Raw genomic sequence first — 23,233 nt, forward strand, 5'->3', positions numbered from 1 at the left:
GAATTTATGTCCTCCCCCTCCCTACTGTATCGAAAGAAAAACACCAGAAATCGTGTGCGAGTGTTTGCGCCTCCCTCTCCTTGAGGACTGGGAGTTTGAGTTCAACATTGTTATGGTGAAATAATGATGTACATACTTGTTTAGGCACATCCTCCGGAAGAGCGCGAGAGCGAAAAAAGTTTCGGGCCAAATTTATGCGTTATTTTCCTCAGTCGACACACGACCATAATGCTGTCACTAACGGGTGGGAAAGCACTTTAAATTACCGGTCCGTGAATTTTGGGTGGAAAATGGTTCGTTCGAAGTACTGGGAAGACATTTTTAGAAGAAGAAAAAGTAATTTACAGATCTTGGATAAGATTTTGCAAAATTACCTTTTAAACACATGAAGGACGAGACGTTAGACGTTAGACGTTAGACGTTAGACGTTAGACGTTAGACGTTAGACGTTAGACGTTAGACGTTAGACGTTAGACGTTAGACGTTAGACGTTAGACGTTAGACGTTAGACGTTAGACGTTAGACGTTAGACGTTAGACGTTAGACGTTAGACGTTAGACGTTAGACGTTAGACGTTAGACGTTAGACGTTAGACGCTAGACGTTAGACGGTAGACGTTAGACGTTTAAAATTGATACTGCGGGAATGAATTTCTTTTTTAGTAGAATGCTAAAGTTGATTGAGGTCGGTTGTTTTGCGGATGATATTTGTAGAACTCAATTACCACTTCACAAAGGATGAATTAAATTCTCAAATGTATCAAAACAGGCTCTTTCAATTCTTCTCGCATTGCATTTGCATTCTGCGCCTGATTGGCTGCGCTCACATCTCGCAAACTCTCAGAGGTAGTGCACTCTTAAAAAGGAAACTTGCAGTTGAATGCAATCCCTTCACATTCCGAGAATACCTGGGAGCTGATTACATTCCATGGTGCACAAAAGTGCCCCGCAAGACTTTCTAAATTCAATCAACTTAGTGCTCCGTCGTGCAACAACTTTTGCATGAGCTGCAATTTATCCTCCATGTTGCCAGCCATGACTTGTGCAAATGAAGTGCACTTCCAGAACCGACGACGGCAGCCCCTCAAGAGGAGCCAACATAACAACCTCGACCAGACTTGAGCGCGAGTTCCTCGCCGTGAGACGTGCCTCAATTTAAATGAGCTCAATTACTTTCATTATTTTGCCACTTGACCTTTGAAGTGCGGGCCGACGACTGCAGCGCAACTCGGTCGAAAACCCGGTTCTCAGGCTGACTGGCCGACGATGAAGCTGTTCTTCCAGCGTGAATAACTTTCTCATCGAATTTATGAGAACTGAACCTGGGGGAGCAAACGATGACGGCGAAGAAGTGGTTGATGGTCAATGAATTCAACCTTTTTGGCTGGGATACTGTTACAAATTAGGGGGGTGGACAAAGTGGGCATTGGTCAGCAACAGCAGGACCAAAGGTTAATTTTGTGACCTAGAATCAATCAGACAAGCAACTAGTCAGAAGGGTTGAAGATCCTGAAAAAAGCAACTCAACAACTCAACAACTTATCAATTATACTTTTGAAATGATATTTTAAAACTAATAAAGCCTTTTTTCTCTTTACAGGTAATTGCATTTTCCAAGCGAGACAAATTGCTCGGTAAGCATTTCCAACACCAAACTTTTCGAGACATGATTTCCCACGTTGAAGAAATTTCTCAACACTAACGATAATAAATCATGCTCTGATCCAACCCACAAGCTTAATTTCATCAAACTTCAAAACTATCAGTCCCTAAAATGGAAAATCAATAACTTTCCCGGAAAACACCAACCTGAAGACACCATCCATCATCGCACCTTAAACCAGTTTCCCTCACAAGGAAAACTTCCAATTTCCCCTAAAAAAATTAAAATAATTACCGCTTCCAAACCCAAACAGCAGCAGCATCCTTTCCGTCTTGCCGCTAATAACTGCGCCAGGAATAAAATTAAGATTAATGTGCTCTCCGGCGTTTTTGGCCACCACAACGCAGACTTGACTTGTCCTGTGATGGTTTGGCTATGTGTGATGACGATGCGGAGGCTGGAGGAAGACGATCTCATGAAATTTTATTGAGCCGTTAAATTTGGCCAGAGTCCTTTAAGAACTGGCGCATAGTTGGCACAGATTAAGATTTTGCAAGAACTTTAAAGAATTGTCATGATTTTTTTTATTAATCATTTAAAAAATAAAGAATTTTTTATGAATTTTTAAAATTTTTTAATTATTTAAGAATTTTAAAGAATTTTTAGGAGTTTAAAAAAATAAGCATTTTTAAGAATTTTTAAGAATTTTTAAGAATTATTAAGAATTTTGAAGAATTTTTAAGAATTTTTAAGAAATTTTAAGAATTTTTAAGAACTTTAAAGAATTTTTAAGAGTTTTTAAGAATTTTCAAGAATTTTTAAAAAAAACTTAAGAATTTCTAAAAAATCCAGATTTTTTAAGAATGTTTAAGAATTTTTAGGAATTTTTGAAATTTTTTAAGAAATTCTAAGAATTTCAAAGAATTTTTAAAAAAATTCAAAAGTTTTTAAGATTTTTTAAACAATTTTTAAAAACGTTTAAAAGTTTTTAAGAATTTTTTTAAGGTTTTTTAGAAATTTTTAAGTATTTTTAAGAATTTTCAAGAATTTTTAAGAATTTTCCAGAATTTTTAAAAAATTTAAGAATTTTTAAGAATTTTTAAGAATTTTTAAGAATTTTTAAGAATTTTTAAAAATGATTAAGAACTTTAATGAATTTTTAAGAATTTTAAGATATTTTAAGAATTTTTAAGAATTTTAAGAATTTTTAGGAATTTTTATGGATTTTTAGGAATTTTTAAGAATTTTAAAGATTTTTTTTGAATTTGTTTGATTTTTTTTGATTTTTTTTTGAATTTTTTTGATTTTTTTTTTTTGAATTTTTAAGAACTTTTAAGAATTTTTAAGATTTTTAAGAATTTTTAAGAATTTTTAAGAATTTTTAAGAATTTTTAAGAATTTATAATAATTTAAAAAAAAAATTTAAAAAAATTTAAGAATTTTTAAGATTTTTTAGAATTTTAAAGAATTTTTAAGAATTTTTAAAAAAAATTAAGAATTTTTAAGAATTTTTAAGAATTTTTAAGAATTTTTAAGAATTTTTAAAAAATTTTAAGAATTTTTAAAAACTTTTAAGAATTTTTAAGAATTTTCAAAAATTTTTAAGAATTTTAAGAATTTTTAATTTTTTTTTAAGAATTTTTAAGAATTTTTAAGAATTTTTAAAAAAAATTAAGAATTTTCAAGAATTTTTAGGAATTTTTAAGAATTTTTAAGAATTTTTAAGAATTTTTAAGAATTTTTAAGAATTTTTAAGAATTTTTAAGAATTTTTAAGAATTTTTAAGAATTTTTAAGAATTTTTAAGAATTTTTAAGAATTTTTAAGAATTTTTAAGAATTTTTAAGAATTTTTAAGAATTTTTAAGAATTTTTAAGAATTTTTAAGAATTTTTAAGAATTTTTAAGAATTTTTAAGAATTTTTAAGAATTTTTAAGAATTTTTAAAAAATTTTAAGAAATTTTAAGAATTTTTAAGAATTTTTAAGAATTTTTAAGAATTTTTAAAAATTTTTAAGAATTTTTAAGAATTTTTAAGAATTTTTAAGAATTTTTAAGAATTTTTAAAAAAATTTAAGAAATTTTAAGAATTTTTAAGAATTTTTAAGAATTTTTAAGAATTTTTAAAATTTTTTAAAAATTTTTAAGAATTTTTAAGAATTTTTAAGAATTTTTAAGAATTTTTAAGAATTTTAAAGAAATTTTAAGAATTTCTCAGAATTTTTAAGAATTTTTTAAAGAATATAAAGAATTTTATATATTTTATGAATTTTATGAATTTTATGAATTTTATGAATTTTATGAATTTTATGAATTTTATGAATTTTATGAATTTTATGAATTTTATGAATTTTATGAATTTTATGAATTTTATGAATTTTATGAATTTTATGAATTTTATGAATTTTATGAATTTTATGAATTTTATGAATTTTATGAATTTTATGAATTTTATGAATTTTATGAATTTTATGAATTTTATGAATTTTATGAATTTTATGAATTTTATGAATTTTATAAATTTTATGAATTTTATGAATTTTATAAATTTTATGAATTTTATGAATTTTATGAATTTTATGAATTTTATGAATTTTATGAATTTTATGAATTTTATGAATTTTATGAATTTTATGAATTTTATGAATTTTATGAATTTTATGAATTTTATGAATTTTATGAATTTTATGAATTTTATGAATTTTATGAATTTTATGAATTTTATGAATTTTATGAATTTTATGAATTTTATGAATTTTATGAATTTTATGAATTTTATGAATTTTATGAATTTTATGAATATTATGATTTTTTGAATTTTATGAATTTTATGAATTTTATGAATTTTATGAATTTTATGAATTTTATGAATTTTATGAATTTTATGAATTTTATGAATTTTATGAATTTTATGAATTTTATGAATTTTATGAATTTTATGAATTTTATGAATTTTATGAATTTTATGAATTTTATGAATTTTATAAATTTTATGAATTTTATGAATTTTATGAATTTTATGAATTTTATGAATTTTATGAATTTTATGAATTTTATGAATTTTATAAATTTTATGAATTTTATGAATTTTATGAATTTTATGAATTTTATGAATTTTATGAATTTTATGAATGTTATGAATTTTATGAATTTTATGAATTTTATGAATTTTATGAATTTTATGAATTTTATGAATTTTATGAATTTTATGAATTTTATGAATGTTATGAATTTTATGAATTTTATGAATTTTATGAATTTTATGAATTTTATGAATTTTATGAATTTTATGAATTTTATGAATTTTATGAATTTTATGAATTTTATGAATTTTATGAATTTTATGAATTTTATGAATTTTATGAATTTTATGAATTTTATGAATTTTATGAATTTTATGAATTTTATGAATTTTATGAATTTTATGAATTTTATGAATTTTATGAATTTTATGAATTTTATGAATTTTATGAATTTTATGAATTTTATGAATTTTATGAATTTTATGAATTTTATGAATTTTATGAATTTTATGAATTTTATGAATTTTATGAATTTTATGAATTTTATGAATTTTATGAATTTTATCAATTTTATGAATTTTATGAATTTTATGAATTTTATGAATTTTATGAATTTTATGAATTTTATGAATTTTATGAATTTTATGAATTTTATGAATTTTATGAATTTTATGAATTTTATGAATTTTATGAATTTTATGAATTTTATGAATTTTATGAATTTTATGAATTTTATGAATTTTATGAATTTTATGAATTTTATGAATTTTATGAATTTTATGAATTTTATGAATTTTATGAATTTTATGAATTTTATGAATTTTATGAATTTTATGAATTTTATAAATTTTATGAATTTTATGAATTTTATGAATTTTATAAATTTTATGAATTTTATGAATTTTATGAATTTTATGAATTTTATGAATTTTATGAATTTTATGAATTTTATGAATTTTATGAATTTTATGAATTTTATGAATTTTATGAATTTTATGAATTTTATGAATTTTATGAATTTTATGAATTTTATGAATTTTATGAATTTTATTAATTTTATGAATTTTATGAATTTTATGAATTTTATGAATTTTATGAATTTTATGAATTTTATGAATTTTATTAATTTTATGAATTTTATGAATTTTATGAATTTTATGAATTTTATGAATTTTATGAATTTTATGAATTTTATGAATTTTATGAATTTTATGAATTTTATGAATTTTATGAATTTTATGAATTTTATGAATTTTATGAATTTTATGAATTTTATGAATTTTATGAATTTTATGAATTTTATGAATTTTATGAATTTTATGAATTTTATGAATTTTATGAATTTTATGAATTTAAAAAAAAATAAGAATTTTAAGAATTTTTAGGAATTTTAACTGTCAAAATACGCTTGTAGTGCCTCTTTGCATTTCGTGGTCAATCTAAGAACTAACAACTAAATATTCATTATGTCTGTTTATCAATGAACTCATGGGTGTGCGGGCTTGTTTTGCTCCAACTCACACACGACTTCAATAATGTGTGTGGTGTGTAAGAGGATGATGACGGAACGGTACGAGGCACAATAAATAAATGATCGAGATAAGATACAGGGACTAATTGGAGTTATGGAAAGCTCATTAGACGCGAAAATGATTTATTGCCTTCTTGGCGTGGTTTTTGCGGTTCACCCCAAGCAATTGGCAGGACTGATTTTTGTTTTTTCTATCTCTCTCACCACACAAACACTTAAGCCCCGAACAACGCAATAAATAACTTTAACTGAAGAAAAAAGAAAATGGCCACCGCACCTGCCAATTTGAAAACCACGTGACGGGGATTTGCTATTAATTTCGCCGGTTTTTTTTTCTCTGTTGATGTCAACGGCAGGAGCACTCCTACTGAGTGAATCAAGCCCCGTTCCACGATCAACTTTGAAAGAAGGAAGGATAAAAAGCGATAGAAAGAGCACATTTCACAGTTGATTGGTGTTGTTTTCTACCCGCGGCTTCAAACTCGAGCGAAATCAGTTCTTATTTCCCACCTGAACGCCTCTTTTTTGCTCGCGCCCCCGTGAGCACTCATTTATTTATTTCTTGCTGCCTTTGCTGGAAGAGAAAGATGAGAGCTACTGGCTTGTTTTTTTGTGCTCTCTTCTTTGCCTTCTGTTTTTTAGAGAAGAAATTGGGCCAATCGGAGTTGAATGGGACGTAGACAAAAGAACTTCGGGAAAATTTTGTACCCGCCGTCATGCCTTCCGAGCAACAGTGCTATGATCTTTTCAATTGTTGAAATCTCCACGATAAAAAAAGCGTGGATGTTACCAAATCGGCTATCGATTAAATTGCTGATTTGAAAAAAATATTGAAGAAAATTTGGCCAAACGGCATGCCTTCCGAGCAGAACTGTTAAAGGAAGGACCCATTAGAGCGATGTTGACTTGCAAAATCACCAAATTTTATACAAGTTTTTTTTTCAGAAATGAATCCCTATTATCTTAATTTTCACCAATGTTCCCCCTTCAAACCCGCTGACAAATCCGCGTTCTCCGCCAAGAAAAGAGACCCCGGGTGCACTGCTCTGATAAAAAATGGGCCTTCTTTTTGCGCGAGCGCTGGGGCTAATCACAATTAAGCAAGCTCCCGGCCTCGTGATAATAATGCTGGCCAAGTCGTGGCGAGGGGTTCGCTTCCTGCTTCGGCCTGCCAATAACGGGGTGGCGAAAGTGGCAGTTATTTATTGCCAATACAGCCGACGATGGCGGCGGCGTGGATCGCTAATTGGATCTTTATTAGGAATGGGTCGATGATTCAACTTGGTTTTGCGCGATGATGATGGTTGTGGGTTTTGCTGTGGGATGAACCGCGCTGAAGATTGGAGGTTGTTGATGAAAAGAAAGGCTGTTTTATAGCTGTCTTTAATGTGTTGAAGTCTCGTGTTCTGTCTCAGTCTTGATTGAATCAGATTTTGACCTTATCACTTAAAAGTTTGATGCCTTCAATTTTGAATTGAATTAAGTCAAAATAGCATTGAGTTACATTCAAGCTACTTAAAATATTGATTTAACGAATCATAAAATCAAATTTCTGTTTTTGCTTTTAATCCATTTTTCAATTCATCAATTTATCAATTTATCAATTCATCAATTCATCAATTTATCAATTTATCAATTTATCAATTTATCAATTTATCAATTCTCGATTAAATTTTCAAAAGGCCCTATCTGCATAGGAAACCCATGAGGGATAGGTTGTTTTGAAAATTTAATCTAGAATTTATCAATTTATCAATTTATCAATTTATCAATTTATCAATTTATCAATTTATCAATTTATCAATTTATCAATTTATCAATTTATCAATTTATCAATTTATCAATTTATCAATTTATCAATTTATCAATTTATCAATTTATCAATTTATCAATTTATCAATTTATCAATTTATCAATTTATCAATTTATCAATTTATCAATTTATCAATTTATCAATTTATCAATTTATCAATTTATCAATTTATCAATTTATCAATTTATCAATTTATCAATTTATCAATTTATCAATTTATCAATTTATCAATTTATCAATTTATCAATTTATCAATTTATCAATTTATCAATTTATCAATTTATCAATTTATCAATTTATCAATTTATCAATTTATCAATTGGATTTGGATGAATTCGACGAGTGCTGAAAAAATCTATTTTTTTTTTGTTATTTTTGATAAAGAAAAGAAGGCCGTTTCGTCGCTCAAGAATTACAGGAAAAGTATGTAGTTTTCCGACGGAATTGCAAAAAATATGTTTTTGCAATTCCGTCGTTAAACTACTTACTTTTCCTGTCATTCTTGAACGACGAAATAGCCTACTTTTCTGTACCAAAAATAACAGAATCGAATAGCAACACTTTTCAAAATAAATAAAACTTCACGGAGAGACCGGCCGGGGCAAATCTAAGAAAATCTTGTTTAATTTAACTAAAAGTATGGGTTAACAATCGATTGCTGCTTTTGTTAACCCGAAATTGCTGACCACCAGTAACTAAAATTAACTAAAAAAATAGTTGGAATTGCCATTTTTGTTGGTTAAATGGCCGATAAAAATTCTAGCAGTCGACTGCTAGATAATTTTTTCAAAAAATTAACTTAAAAATTTCTTGTTTTCAGCTGAAATATTGTGGAATATTCTGTTAAAAACTGGCTGGGACATATTTTTCAACAATTTTTCAACATTTTTTTTCGTTGTATCAACCGAAATATTTTTGCATGCAGCAAATTATCAGTGTTTTATAACAAAACATTTCTTAATTAGACATAATTTATGTAAGTGTTGATATATATTTTCTTGAATTATCTATCAATATAGGCTGTGCCGAATTTCTAGCTATATTTTAACTAATGTCTTACTTGAATACAGAAAAATATTAGTACATGTAGTCAATAATTAGCTGTTGTTAGCAATATTTTTATTGAATATGCAGTAAATTTTGTAATAATGCCTCACATTAATTCTAAAAGAAAATGCTGAGTGTTTTTATTTTCGCATTTATTCTGCCTAAAAATTTAACGTTTTGTACTAATTTGTTTTATTTTTGCATTAAGTTGTTAAATTACTTTTAAAAAGCATCTAAACAAAACTTTTTTTAACTGTTGTTATAAAACATGTAAAGTTCGACTAGTGTTTTAAAAAATTACGTTGCATTAATAAAAAAAAATAATAAAAAAGCATATTACAAATTTCTCGTGAATTCCTTAAAAATAGAAACTGAGCAAAATTTTCACCAAGTTTTAAGCTTATATTTTTATTATGTTGTATAAAATTAAGTGTTGTATTCACTTACCATCACTGTGAAATCATCCGATAAGTCATCATCATCTACAACGGTCTCAGGTTTAGTTATTTTTCTTGTGGTGGGACAAAGAATTTTCACCAAAGTTAACCTTTTGCTGCAAATAGACATGTGAAATTTATTAGTAATTTCATACAAAATTCTTAATTTCGGCTATAAACTGAAAAAAGGAACGTAAATATATGTAATTATAATGAGGAAAGAAGAAGTATCAATAATGCTACTTACCAAGCTTGCATTAATTTAACAATTACTTTTGGCAACACACTTTCACTGCATTTGAGTCAATTTATCCTACGTACTCCGATTCCTGAAAAAAATATTATGAGTTTAACTTACCATTTTATTGAGCAGTCGTATTGCAACAAAACTTTCAAGATAATAATTATCTTCTTGTATATATTTTTATTTTTTGATATTTTACTTCATCTCTATTTTTATGTTGTCATGTGTACGCATTTCTATATATGTATTTTATAATTGATGATTCTGAAAAAAAGAATGGTTCATTAAGATTTTATCCGTCGTAAGCACGAAGCTTTTTAATGATTCAGTTTTCTAATAAGAATCACATTAGATAAATTATTGTGCAAAAATAAACCCATACTTACTTAGATTAACCAACATTTTGTTAAATTTGCCCGGGCTGCTCTATCCGTGAAGAGTTGGCCCGCATCTCCCTTCTACTGCCCTCTCTTTCCTTCAAACATTCTTATAACGTGTTCAACTCACTCGCATCAGAGGTCCTCATGGTGAAGGTCGTCCTCTTGCTATTCATAGTTTATCACCTGCAAAGAAATCATCAACAAACCTACTCACCAATTCTACCTACCCAGTTGCAACACTTTGATTTGCCACTTCAACATTAGCCAAATAGTGTAATTTTCACCTTTCACATCCTCTCACTTCATAATTAACAACACAAACTCAACAAATCGACCGCTCTCGTTCGAATCCTGGCTTCAAATGACAGACGTAAACAAACCCAAGTTCATCTTTTAAATATTCAACCAATCGTTAATTATATTCAACCAACCAAATTTTTGATTTTTCCAAAACCAAAGCTAACAGTCGAGCACGTTCATTCGAGTTCGGGAAATCTGTTAGCTTTTTGCCTTTAGCATTTTCAACAAACGGGTTATTAAATTAATATTGAATTTTGGTTATTTTAACTGAAAATTGGCAGTAACAAGTACGTTTTTGTTAAAATTTACGAAAGTAAAATCAACAATTTGAATTGTTAAAATTTCTGGGCCCGGTCTCTCCGTGTTGTTGCGAAAAGGAACACTTTTCAGCATTTTTTTTATTTAAACGATTTATTGACAAAATACATGAAAATTTGACTTAAAATTGCACTTAATGGATGTTTTTCGGAATTGCAAAAAATGTTGTATGGAACTCGTTGCAAAACTTGATTTTTTCAGCACTCTTCGTATTTATACAACTCGGTGAACCTCGTTGGATAAATGTACGACTCGTGCTGAAAAAATCCTCTTTTTGCAACTTGTTGCATAAACTACTATTTTGCAAAAAAATGATTGAAAAAATTTAAAAGTTATAAAAAAAGTGAAAAACTTTGTTTTTAATGTTTTAAAAATAAGTTTTTTTCTAAAAGAATACTATTCACAGTTTATGTCGACCCAGACTTCGGTCAGAGTCGAGGGACAATATTTAAAAAAAATATTTGCAGGGGCCTGATCAAAACTGAAATATAAAATCTAAATTCATCATTATCAATTTATTAGCAAAAATAATAATGCTATTATTATTATTAATTTCCAAATATTTCTTGAGATTTTTTTGAAGTTTCAATTTTCGAATATTCAACAACCCAACTCTTCAAAAATCCATTGCCAAGTTGGCAATGCCAACCAGAGTATCAATTCAGTTCAATATTTGAGCACCAACAAAAACATCGGCAACCACTTTTCCATCGCAACTGTCTCGACGTCAGTGCTGCCTCTTCGTTAGCAAGAGGTGAAATATGAGCTAAAATAAATGTCAATCATACTTCTTTACACCTCATTTCATGCCATCACCTTTTTGGCCGGAAAGAGTGAGTCGGCCGGCGAGACCTCCCTGGGCCGTTCAGAGTGTCTGGCTGTTGACACAGTTCGAAAAACGTGCGATTTTCTATGAGTTTTATGCAATCTTGCGTGCAAGTTGTTTGACTTGCATGCAAGTCTCACTGATGCTATCAAATTTTGAAGAAATTTTCACCACAATCAAACTTTTTCACCGTGTTTCGGTGAATTATAGTGTGTACCGCAAAAAACGCCTAGCTCAAACAGGAATAAATTCGGTGCAAAATAGAGGTGAGATAAGGCAAAATATTTTCGCCTGTCAATTCCAGCCGATCGGACCCTTCTCAGAGATTGAAATTCGTTACGCTACAGTACAACTCGGCCGGAAAACCCCACGACAGGTTCCTTCGCTATTATTATGTTTTTTTTTTCAACTTGGACCTTGTCTAGATAACGTGGTTTTCACGGAAGTTTGCGCTCGTTGAAAAAATATTAAATTGCGTGCCGAACTGTGGAATTGGGCGGAGCCATTTCGGGCCTAGATTAATTTATTAATTTTAGAATATTTGAAAACTTTTTCAGCCCGGCTTTCGAAGCCAAAAAGTTGGACCACTTCATGGCCACTTCTCGGTGCTTTTTTCCCTCCTCGCCAAAAGCTCACTTTAACTTTACAACTTTCAAGTACGGAAAAATGTCCAAAGTCCGGCGGAGCGCTTGCACTGGATCACGTCGTTACTTTTATTTGATTTCAACTTCCAACGAACGGACGAGGAGTACTACAATTTGGCGAAATGAAATTGAATTCGCCTTTTATTTTATCGCAATTGGGATGGGATTTTGGAGGCTGCTTGGTTCGGAAATCTGGTTCGCGAAATTGGATAAACCGCAGATTAAGGCGAACGGGACTGAGTAAGGATGTGTCATAAAACAAATGGCGCGGAAAAGCAAATGAAGATATTTCACAAAAAGATGGTGGCGATTTTGTTTCCCCTTATTTGGCAATTTTTCGCACTGATTGGAAGTGGATGGTGTGTTTGGTTTAATGCAATAGCATTATGTTTATTTCGGTGTAATTTAGGGAAATTTATTAGATTTGATTGAAAGCAGATTAGTCGGAAACAGCTTTAAATTGTATGTGGATTTTAGCTCCTCGGTAAGTCTGTCGAATCTTTTTGCAATGATTTGTGAAAATAAGATCCAACGAGATTTTCCAAGTTATAACAAAAAAGGATTATTGCTGAAAAATCTTGCAACAGCATTATAAAATACAATAAACTCGTCCATAATTGGTCTGACAAATTTGTTTTGCGGAAAAAACAATATATTTCTCAAAATATCAATATATGTTCAAGTCTGGATCAAACTTGAAAAAAGCAATAAAGGAAAAAAATATTAATTATTCTTTCAGAAGCCCTCAAAATTCCCCTGATTTTTTGAACAATTTCAAGTTTTTCCAATGGATGGGGAGAGTCAATGGATTAGCTTATTGACCTCACGAGGAACATTATCGAACATGTGTTTTTACAAACAAAAAAAACTGAATTAGGACAAAAGAAACGAAAAAACTGTAAACTATTGATATTTTTTGATTTTTTCTTTCAAATTATTTAGTATTAAGGCCGTTGCAAATATTTTTTGAAGTTTACGTCCCTCGACTCTGACCAAAGTCGAGGGGGGGGGGGGGCAAAAAAAGTATAAAAATTGAAATCACGAGCCATAGTTTCAACATTATAAAGAAAAAAGTGTTTTAAAATGCATTATACACCTGTCCAGTTGTTTTGCCATCACTAGTTCCCAAAATATCTAAGAATTGGCGAACATTTTATTTTTTGCGAAAAATAAAAATTTTGCGGTGCTGTACATTGGAATTTTATAAAAATTCAAAACATTCTTAAACAAGCCCAAACATGCTAAATATGACTATCAATGCAGACAAATGCATTTTAGATTGTTTTCAGTTGATTAGACTTCTATTTTCATGGTAATTTTGAAGTTTTTTGGAAAATTATTTTTTTTGCCCCCTGATTTTTCAGACCAATTTTGAAGGGGGGGCGACATAAACTTTGAAAAATATTTGCAACGGCCTAATCTATAACAATATTTTTTGAAAATAAAAAAAGGTTTTTCAACCGTTTTAGACTGAAGCCAAATTTTAAAAAAAATGTGGATGGCGCCAACTTACACAGCGGTTGCACCGACTTCTGTTAGACATCCTTGAAAAATTACTATAAGGGGTAATTTTCGTCCCTGCTCGTGAATGTGAAGTAAATTTTTCGATATCTTGCGATAGTGTGGCGTAGAGACCCCTTTCATTTTTCTGGATTTTTAAAAACACATGTTTTTCAGTAATTTGGAGATATAATTTTGATGGCAAAAAAATAAAAAAATATAAATATTGAAAAAACAAGCCATAGTTTCAACATTTGCATGGAAAAAGAGTTTTAAAATTCATTTTACACTAGTTCAGTTTTTTTGTTATCATTAGTTTTCAAATAATGTAAGATTTGAAGAAAACTATAATTTTAGCGAAAAAAAAAACATTTTACGATAATAAACATCATCCACTTTCAAAAATTCAAAAGATTTTTAAATCAACCCAAACATGCTTAAAAATGATTCTAAACGCAGGGAAATGCATTTTAAATTGATTTCAGCTGATTGAACTTCAATTTCCATTGAAATTTTGAAGTTTTTTGAAAAAAATATTCCTTTTCCCTTTGATTTTTCGGACCAACTTTGAGGGGGGAGACAATAACTTTAAATAAAATTTGTACCAGTCTAAGTCTTCAGAATACCGACTTTTGAAAATTATGAAAGCATTTTTGTAACAGCTAAATATTTTTTAAAAAAATATTGTTTCAGAAACTTAAAAACTAGAAATGAAATCCTGGAAGATTTGAGGAAATTTCACAAAAAAAAAAATCCAACTTTTAACTACATAATTCTATTCTATATAAGTGACAGAAATTCCTGTTTGGTTGACTGGTTAGTTTAATTACAAACGACCTACACTTTTGTAAACAATAGTGTATCCCTTTCACTCAAATGACAGTTTGTATAAGGTGTGAGAGAGATACACTCTTGTTTACAAAAGTTTTGTGCCCTAATGAAATGGCAAGCACGATTTGTTAAAAATGTGGATGGCACTAGTGAATTTTGAAGATCGTATTCAATTTATTGATTGAAATTTAAATTTAAAATAATCATTTTTATTGCAAAATTCAAATGGCGTACAGAGAAACCTCTTTTTACGCAATGCGTTACTTTTTTATATTTTGTCGATTACTCTGGAACGACGCAACATTTTTGCAATCTACAAAACGCTTTATGAAGCTTGCAAACATATTGTATGGTTTAAGAGAAATCGACGAAATAAAAAGCGTAACGCCACCGCGTGAAAAGAGGTTTCTCTGTACTTATTAAACCCCTCAAATTTGTGAGATTTGTTGACACCCTATGGCGTGAATTGGACAAACATGAATTTCGACATTTTTTTTCACCCCTGAAAACGATACATAAGAATTTTATTTGATTGCTTTTTGCACACATCATTGAATTGAAGAATATATTTTAATAAGAATTTAAAAAGGTTTACAACGTAAAATACAAATATCTACACATTTTATTAAAAAATCCTTATTCAAACTTATTTAAAAAAAAAAGTTTTATTAAGATTCTCATCTTTTACTTTCGTTTTGAAAATTTTGGTTGAATTTAAATTATTTTTCATTGGTCGTCGTTGATCATGGCCGTTCAAGGTCACCCGCGACAGATACGAACGACGAAACAAAGAGGAACAAAAAAAACTTTTTCAAAACTTTTTTTTCGTAAATTCTTGATGTTTATAAGCAAATCCTTATGTTTGTATATCATATTTTTTGTAATCGTCTGCTCTACAACTTTGTAGAACATTGATACACTTTAATCCTGCAAAGTAACAAAAAACATGAAATTTTAGACTAAACATTTCTGTTCATAATGAAAAAAATACCCTCCTATTTTATTGCAGATTCGAAAAGAACATTAAATTTCCCATAAAATAACATAACCCAAAATTTTGTACAGTGAAGTAATGAAAAATGGCAGAACTTTTGAAACTATATTTGTATTTATTTTTTTCGATGAAAAATATGTTTTTTTTCGAATTTTTAAGTATGCCATTAAATCGGGCGTCCAATTTTACATAAATGTCCTTTTTACATCAAATGTCCATATCATCACCATTTCAAGATGCAAATAATTGAAAAACACCTCTTGACTTTTTTTTGATAAGGTCCTATAAACAAATGTAAACATTGAGTGTATCCCGCTTACTCCGATGGACTTTGACATAAGGTGTGAAAGGGATACACTCAATGTTTACATTTGTTTATAGGACCTTATCAAAAAAAAGTCAAGACCTCTTTTTTCGCATGTTCAAAATTGGATGGGGTCGTACCGCCCCTCCGTCACGAGATATCAAAAAACGAACGTAACAAATTCGTAATCAGTGACAAAAGTTTCCCCTTAGGACAAAGTTTCACGCAAATCGAAGAGGGGGTGAGTTATTTTTTCCGATTTCGTGTGAGTTGGCGAAGAAATCCCCATAACTTTTTGAACACCAGCCAACCTAACCCGAAACAAATTAAAACGATGATGAAAAATGTCTGACCCTGCCCAATGGCGAACTTTCTCTCTTTAAAGAGTCAATTCCATCCCGAATCTCCCTGGCTCGCTTGACTTGGTGTCTCCCTGTATCTTGGCCCAGCTCTTCAGCTTCCATTCAATTAAGCAGGTTTAATTAAAATAAAGCGTTCGCCGCAGCGCCCAAGCCCCCCGTAAGAAGCCATCTTAGCATGAATGTAATTATGATTTACAGTGACACTGTATTAATGTCCCGTACAACCATTGTCGCCTTCGTCGTTTTTCAAGTCTTTGAGCTTATCTTGTCTTCAAAGGGGCCAACTTTTCCTTTGACTTGTCTCCCCAACAGACAAAAAGCGAAGAACTCTCCCCTTTTCCCAGCCAGGTCAAAGCGTTTTCGGTGGTTTTATCGCGGGGTTTGCGGGCATTTGTCGTTTAAAGTTGATTCACTTTCGGAAACTGAATGGAATATGATAAGAAGGCCAATTGTCAGTTTTGGCGGAGAGCAGATGTTTTATGGAAGTCGCTCCCCCCCGGAGGCCTTCGTCGTTTTTCATTGGGTGCGATAAAAAGTCTATGCTGCAAACTTGTGCTGGAATTCACTTAGAACCGGACGAGTTGAGCAACATGCCCCGGGGATCGGATCCTGGTTGGTTGTGGAGTTGGCCCACGTTGAAACTGTCAAAATTGTCAGCGTAGGTTGACCCCTTGGGCAGAACAAACAAAGTTTGACACTTGGGCTTTTTTGGGGGTGTTGTTGATAGATTAAAATAATGTTTTTTGAGGAAAAATTGTTAACCTTCGGGAATTAAGCACGACTTTTCATGCTTTTGATCGCAATTTCAATCGATTTTTCATGTTTTATGTTTTATGTTTTATGTTTTATGTTTTATGTTTTATGTTTTATGTTTTATGTTTTATGTTTTATGTTTTATGTTTTATGTTTTATGTTTTATGTTTTATGTTTTATGTTTTATGTTTTATGTTTTATGTTTTATGTTTTATGTTTTATGTTTTATGTTTTATGTTTTATGTTTTATGTTTTATGTTTTATGTTTTATGTTTTATGTTTAATGTTTTATGTTTTATGTTTTATGTTTTATGTTTTATGTTTTATGTTTTATGTTTTATGTTTTATGTTTTATGTTTTATGTTTTATGTTTTATGTTTTATGTTTTATGTTTTATGTTTTATGTTTTATGTTTTATGTTTTATGTTTTATGTTTTATGTTTTATGTTTTATGTTTTATGTTTTATGTTTTATGTTTTATGTTTTATGTTTTATGTTTTATGTTTTATGTTTTATGTTTTATGTTTTATGTTTTATGTTTTATGTTTTATGTTTTATGTTTTATGTTTTATGTTTTATGTTTTATGTTTTATGTTTAATGTTTTATGTTTAATTTTTTATGTTTTATGTTTTATGTTTTATGTTTTATGTTTTATGTTTTATGTTTTATGTTTTATGTTTTATGTTTTATGTTTTATGTTTTATGTTTTATGGTTTATGTTTTATGTTTTATGTTTTATGTTTTATGTTTTATGTTTTATGTTTTATGTTTTATGTTTTATGTTTTATGTTTTATGTTTTATGTTTTATGTTTTATGTTTTATGTTTTATGTTTTATGTTTTATGTTTTATTTTTTATGTTTTATGTTTTATGTTTTATGTTTTATGTTTTATGTTTTATGTTTTATGTTTTATGTTTTATGTTTTATGTTTTATGTTTTATGTTTTATGTTTTATGTTTTATGTTTTATGTTTTATGTTTTATGTTTTATGTTTTATGTTTTATGTTTTATGTTTTATGTTTTATGTTTTATGTTTTATGTTTTATGTTTTATGTTTTATGTTTTATGTTTTATGTTTTATGTTTTATGTTTTATGTTTTATGTTTTATGTTTTATGTTTTATGTTTTATGTTTTATGTTTTCCATAGTCTTTTCCCTCTGTCGTCCACTGCAGCTGCATAAAATGACTCAAGTTCAAACTTTTGCTACCGCTACTGCTGGCAATTCTGCAGAGTTCTGCCGCAGAGCTGCTGCCTCAAAGGGCTGAATATTTTGCAAACAATCAACAGCTTCGAGTGTAGTGGCACTAAAGTGCAGCTGCAAGTGAGCAGTTCCCTAGGATTTCGGTCATTCGATTTTTTTTTGTATTTTTTTATCCGACTGAAACTTTTTTGGTGCCTTCGGTATGCCCAAAGAAGCCATTTTGCATCATTAGTTTGTCCATAAAATTTTCCATACAAATTTGGCAGCTGTCCATACAAAAATGATGTATGAAAATTCAAAAATCTGTATCTTTTGAAGGAATTTTTTGATCGATTTGGTGTCTTAGGCAAAGTTGTAGGTAAGGATACGGACTACACTGGAAAAAAATAATACACGGTAAAAAAAATTTGGTTATTTTTTTATTTAACTTTTTGTCACTAAAACTTGATTTGCAAAAAAACACTATTTTTAATTTTTTTAATTTTTTGATATGTTTTAGAGGACATAAAATGCCAACTTTTCAGAAATTTCCAGGTTGTGCAAAAAATCATTGAGCGAGTTATTAATTTTTTAATCAATACTGATTTTTTAAAATAATCGAAATTTTGGTCGCAAAAATTTTTCAACTTCATTTTTCGATGTAAAATTGAATTTGCAATCAAAAAGTACTTTAGTGAAATTTTGATGAAGTGCACCGTTTTCAAGTTATAGCAATTTTTATGTAACTTTTTTCAAAATAGTCGCAGTTTTTCATTTTTTTAAAATTAGCGCATGTTTGCCCACTTTTGAAAAAATATTTTAGAAAAGCTGAGAAAATTCTCTATATTTTGCTTCTTCGGACTTTGTTGATACAGCCTTTAGTTGCCGAGATATTGCAATGCAAAGGTTTAAAAACAGGAAAATTGTTGTTTTCTAAGTCTCACCCAAACAGCCCACCATTTTTCAATGTCGATATCTCAGCAACTAATGGTCCGATTTTCAATGTTAAAATATGAAACATTTGTGAAATTTTCCGATCTTTTCGAAAACAATATTTTCAAAATTTTCAAATCAAGACTAACATTTCAAAAGGGCCAAACATTCAATATTACACCCTTTTAAAATGTTAGTCTTGATTTGAAAATATTGTTTTCGAAAAGATCGGAAAATTTCACAAATGTTTCATATTTTAACATTGAAAATCGGACCATTAGTTGCTGAGATATCGACATTGAAAAATGGTGGGCTGTTTGGGTGAGACTTAGAAAACAACAATTTTCCTGTTTTTAAACCTTTGCATTGCAATATCTCAGCAACTAAAGGTCGTATCAACATAGTCCGAATAAGCAAAATATAGAGAATTTTCTCAGCTTTTCTAAAATATTTTTTCAAAAGTGGGCAAACATGTGCACTAATTTAAAAAAATGAAAAACTGCGACTGTTTTCAAAAAGGTTACAAAAAAATGGCTATAACTTGAAAACGGTGCACTTCATCAAAATTTCACTAAAGTACTTTTTGATTGCAAATTCAATTTTACATCGAAAAATGAAGTCAAAAAATTTTTGCGACCAAAATTTCGATTTTTTGAAAAAATCAGTATTGATTAAAAAATTCATAACTCGGTCAATGATTTTTTGCACAACCTGGAAATTTCTGAAAAGTTGGCATTTTATGTCCTCTAAAACATATCATTTTTTAAAAAAAAATTAAAAATAGTGTTTTTTTTGCAAATCAAGTTTTAGTGATAAAAAGTTAAATAAAAAAATAACCAAATTTTTTTACCGTGTATTATTTTTTTCCAGTGTAGTCCGTATCCATACCTACAACTTTGCCGAAGACACCAAATCGATCAAAAAATTCCTTAAAAAGATACAGATTTTTGAATTTTCATACATCATTTTTGTATGGACAGCCACCAAATTTGTATGGAAAATTTTATGGACAAACTAATGATGCAAAATGGCTTCTTTGGGCATACCAAAGGCACCAAAAAAGTTTCAGTCGGATAAAAAAATACAAAAATTAAAATTGAAGAAAAAAGACCGATTTCGTAGAGAATTGCTCAAGTGCTAGAGCTAATCCACCATGCAGTGATTTTGAATTATTAATCATTTTTTAAATAATATTTATTTTTTAAATATTGATAAATATGGGAAAGTTTGCCATTATTTTAAAAAGTAAAATCATTTAAACTTCAACAAATGTCTTAAAAAAAAGTGCTGCCAGAAAAAGTTAATCACAGATCATTTCAATTCAACCAGCTGCTCCTCCCCCAACATTCAGCATCATTTACCCACTCGAAGCACTCTCCTCAACCGCAACAGCAGCATAAAAGTATGTTTCGCTCATTTCGCCCATTTCGCTCCTGGATTCAACCCAAACCCTCCAGCAGTCAGCCCATCAAGCTAGCAAGGGGCGAACTTTTGCATTTAATGAGCAAGTTTTCCGAAAATGAAACAATCTCGCGAGTGTTCGATAAAAAATTTCCCTTTTTTTCCCATCCTCACCTTCAAGTACCACCCACTCCCTGCTGTTAGGTGAGGTTGGTGAGTGACCGAAAACTCAATCGGTTGAAATCTGGAGTTCGGAGGGAGGGTTTTGGGGGGGCAAAAAGGGACGATTTCAATTTGGCAAGGTTTTGCGGGTAGGGGCACTGCACTTTAGCAAACCCCTCGAAGTTTGGAGAAAATTAATTTCGCCTTCTCACTTCATCGAGTTGAAATTGTTGAAAAAAAGGGTTGAAAACATCAACTGCCAATGGGAGCAGTCAAGTGCGCTTGAGGAGAAGTTTTCGAGAGGTGGTGGCAATCGTGAGGAGAAAAGTTTCTGGAAATTGCAGCTGCGGGATTGATCATTAAAACACATTATGCGTGTTTTTAAGTGAGGTTAGCGAGTTGGATTGAGCTTAACCCTGCACATTTTATCTCGATTGTTGGCTGAATGAATCTGAAAATGGTTCTTTTTACAGTCCTATCTTCCTGAGATTTTTTGGATTTGCTGAACACGAAATCGGGAAAAGCTGCCCCGATCCCTCTTCAATTTGCGTGAAACTTTGTCCTAAGGGGTAACTTTTGTCCCTGATCATGAATCCGAGGTTCGTTTTTTGATATATCGTGACGTAGGGGCAGTACGACCCCTTTCATTTTTGAGCATGCGAAAAAAGAGGTGTTTTTCAAAAATTTGCAGCCTGAAACGGTGAGGAGATAGAAATTTGGTGTCAAAGGGACTTTTATGTAAAATTAGACGCCCGATCGAAAAAAAAAACACTAAAAAAGTGTTAAAAATTCTCCCGTTTTCCGTTACTCGACTGTAAATTTTTTTGGAACATGTCATTTTAAGGGAAATTAAATGTACTTTTCAAATCTACATTGACCCAGAAGGGTCATTTTTTCATTTAGAACATTTTTGACATAGGACTATGTCTCTACTTACTATATTGGGGGGCCAGTTCAGAAATTCGATCCAAAGCGTCACTTTTAAGCGTTAAAAAAAAGGGGACATTTCGAACGCTTATATCTTTTTTCCCTGTGAATTAATCCAGACGGTCGAACCACCAATCGAAAGGGGAAGACTTCAGCTATCGTTTAACTACATAGAAAGTTTGACTAAACATAGTTAAAGCACTTAAAACATGCAATCAAAATGAGTAATTTTTCAGTACAAATCGGACAGATGACCAATCAGAGCGAGCGTATGCATTCGAGGCCGCGCCCCTTTTGTGCCGTTCTCCGGCTGTGCCGCTATTTAAGCAGAAAATTCCGCAAAAGCAAGTCACTTTGGAACGAGCACTCGAACTGTGCACGTCGGGCCGGCGCGGAGCAGCAGCAGCAGTAGCCAATAGAAGAAGAGGACCAGCAACCAGAAGGAAGAACCACCAGCAGCAGAAGGAGGAAATTCGTACAAAGCCGCACCAAGCGGACCGGTGGAAGTCGCTATGATGCGGCGGTGCTCATGAAAAATGGCCATTTCGACAGTGGTGGCCAAAACCTGGAGTGGCCGGTGCCCTCAAAGAAGGTTCCCCCGGGGCCTGGGGGGACATTTACAGAACCATACGAGTTTTGGCAATATGGGTATCAAAATTCATGGTTTTTGATACTGAACATGAAAATGGCCATTTCGACAGTAGTGGCCACAACCTGGAGTGGCCGGTGATCTCAAAACAGGTTCCCCCGGGGCCCGGGGGAACTTTTACTGAACGATACGAGTTGTGGCAATATGGGATTCAAAATTCATGGTTTTTGATACTGAACATAATAATGGCCATTTCGACAGTAGTGGCCACAACCTGGAGTGGCCGGTGCCTTCAAAGAAGGTTCCCCCGGGGCCTGGGGGGACATTTACAGAACCATACAAGTTGTGGCAATATGGGTATCAAAATTCATGGTTTTTGATACTGAACATGAAAATGGCATTTCGACAGTGTTGGCCACAACCTGGAGTGGCCGGTGATCTTAAAGCAGGTTCCCCCGGGGCCCGGGGGAACTTTTACTGAACGATACGAGTTGTGGCAAAAAGCAAAGCAATTCACTTTAACGACCCCCGGGTCTTTTGTGGTCTCTGTTGCAAGTTTCTGCTCATTTCTAGGCGTCCGAAGGTTATGTGTGATGAGTCACCCAAAACCTCTTTTACGCAAATGGACCGACGTTTTACTTCCTCATCCGATAGAAGGCGTGATCAGGCAAATCTCGTCTCAAAAAATGCCACCGGGTCCGTCTGGGATTGAACCCAGGCCTTACTGGGATTTAGAGGCTACCACGCTAACCACTAAACCACCGGACCCGGAGTTGTGGCAATATGGGTATCAAAATTCATGGTTTTTGATACTGAACATAATAATGGCTATTTTGACAGTAGTGGCCACAACCTGGAGTGGCCGGTGCCCTCAAAGAAGATTCCCCCGGGGCCTGGGGGGACATTTACAGAACCATACGAGTTTTGGCAATATGGGTATCAAAATTTATGGTTTTTGATACTGAACATGAAAATTGCCATTTCGACCGTAGTGGCCACAACCTGGAGTGGCCGGTGCCCTCATGGAAGGTTCACATTGGGGGAACATTTATGGCAATTCTGCCAACAAATCTATGAAACAAAATAAAATAATCTTATTCCAGATTTCACTAGCAATCCAAAAACTCATT

At 30.8% G+C, this 23,233-nt stretch overlaps 1 protein-coding gene across 9 annotated transcripts in view; it reads left to right on the forward strand.

The window, feature by feature from the left end:
• LOC120423636 (fat-like cadherin-related tumor suppressor homolog) overlaps positions 1-23,233 on the forward strand; it is an 861,295-nt gene that overhangs the window by 545,095 nt on the left and 292,967 nt on the right. The window contains exon 3 of one of the 9 annotated variants that reach the window (XM_052708241.1): positions 1,600-1,633. The exons of the other annotated variants lie outside the window; for them this stretch is intronic. The gene's annotated coding sequence lies outside the window, so the exon portion shown is untranslated. The remainder of the gene's footprint in view (positions 1-1,599; positions 1,634-23,233) is intronic. 9 annotated transcript variants of the gene reach the window in all.

This window comes from Culex pipiens, chromosome 2, assembly GCF_016801865.2.
Source record: "Culex pipiens pallens isolate TS chromosome 2, TS_CPP_V2, whole genome shotgun sequence".
Lineage (NCBI taxonomy): Eukaryota > Metazoa > Arthropoda > Insecta > Diptera > Culicidae > Culex > Culex pipiens.